Source organism: Cynara cardunculus (assembly GCF_001531365.2).
Source record: "Cynara cardunculus var. scolymus isolate 2C chromosome LG 14, CcrdV1, whole genome shotgun sequence".
Classification (NCBI taxonomy): Eukaryota; Viridiplantae; Streptophyta; class Magnoliopsida; order Asterales; family Asteraceae; genus Cynara; species Cynara cardunculus.
The window spans coordinates 9,645,219-9,646,931 of record NC_037541.1 but is presented as its reverse complement, the minus strand read 5'-3'; positions in this window follow the sequence as shown (position 1 = coordinate 9,646,931).

Here is a 1,713-nt window from a genome sequence, read left to right as displayed (position 1 = left end):
GTAATTTTTTTAATTTAATTTTTTTATTATAATTTAATTTAGATTTAATAACAAAGTGGTTTAACAATATAATTTTTTATAAAGATAATAATTAAACAGTATGTTAGAACTCAATGATTATTTTAATTATATTTTAGATTTTCTATGTATAAAATAGATGTTTATCCTATATTTGGTTATAATTATCTGTAGTTAGTTACACAAATTTAAAAATAAAACTTTAATAAGTTGTACTTATGCAAAATTACTTGTAATCTTGAATTTTTAATAATATGCATCAATAAATAGTACTTCATGCATAAAAATAGTTTTTGTCAAATATTTTATAATATAGTATTGATATGTAAAAACATTTTCAACCACTATATTAAAATAATCAACAACACAAAAACTTCGTCATAAATTATCCGTAGACTATTTACAACTATCCAATTAAGAATTCTTAGATGTATTAATACAAATCAGATATTATGATCAATTCATTCTATAGTTTTCTTTGATTTTGAAGGTTTAGAAATTCTTTTTCTTTAAAAAGCTATATTGAAATATAAAAAAATAAAGTGAAAAATTTTAAATTCGGAAAAATCTTTAAAACTTAAAAGAAGAAAGAGAAATAATCATTATTTCTTTCCATCAATAAAATGTATTGAAATTAAATATGTAGAAAAAATAAATAATATTTTATTAAATATATCAAATATTTTATTAATATAATTAATGTTACAAAATTACTAAAATTAGGGGTGCTTAAATACTCGGCTAACTTGGTCAAACTAACTCAATGTGAAATAATCCAACACGAAGCAACCCAACGTTGAATCGAGTTGTACGATATCTTTTTATTTTTTGAATTTAATATTATTGTTAAGTCTCTATTAATATGTACATTATATGATTACACTATCACGTATGCTCTTTTACATATATTTTCAATCACTATTTCATCTTTATATAACTCATTCGTATATATGTTCAGTAAATGTGAACATATACATATATAGGGACAAGATCAAATGTTAACCAAAATTTATGTGTTAACTTTGCAAACCATGTCAACCAATCACAATCCATTTTTCTATTAGGTATCTATCATGTTCACAATTTAAATGTCAAGGATAATTAAGTCATTTCATTTGCTATCTAGCTCCCATACTATTAAAGAGGAGTTACAAAATCATAAAATTCCTAAAAATATACATTTATAATATTGATATTTTTATTTATTTTTTTATTCTTGATCTTCCATTTTTATTGTTTTATGAGTTTTTGATTCGTGGAGGAACCACGGTAGTAAAATCTTCGGTATCGTTTAAACTATTATGGATAAACACATTGGAAAAAAAAATCGACAACATTGAGAAGATTAAAATGGTTTATGGTGACAATCGGAGTTTGAGTTCGGGAAGTGAATAAATTAAACAAAGTGAATGTCTTGGTAATGGATTAATATTTTATTAAACTCGTTTTAATCGAAATTATGTTTATTATGATGTGTTATGTTTCTTGTAGTTCATATTGTGTTGATAACTTTTTTCTTTAATTATTAATACGTATCTAATTCACATGTTCAAATGGAAGTACATGCACGACTCATTTTCATATTGTCATATTACCGACTTGTATGAATCATAAACCATCGTTTCATGTTACTTCTATCATATGAACACAAGTGTTATTATTTAAGCTTGATACCAAATCTTTATATTTGTGTAA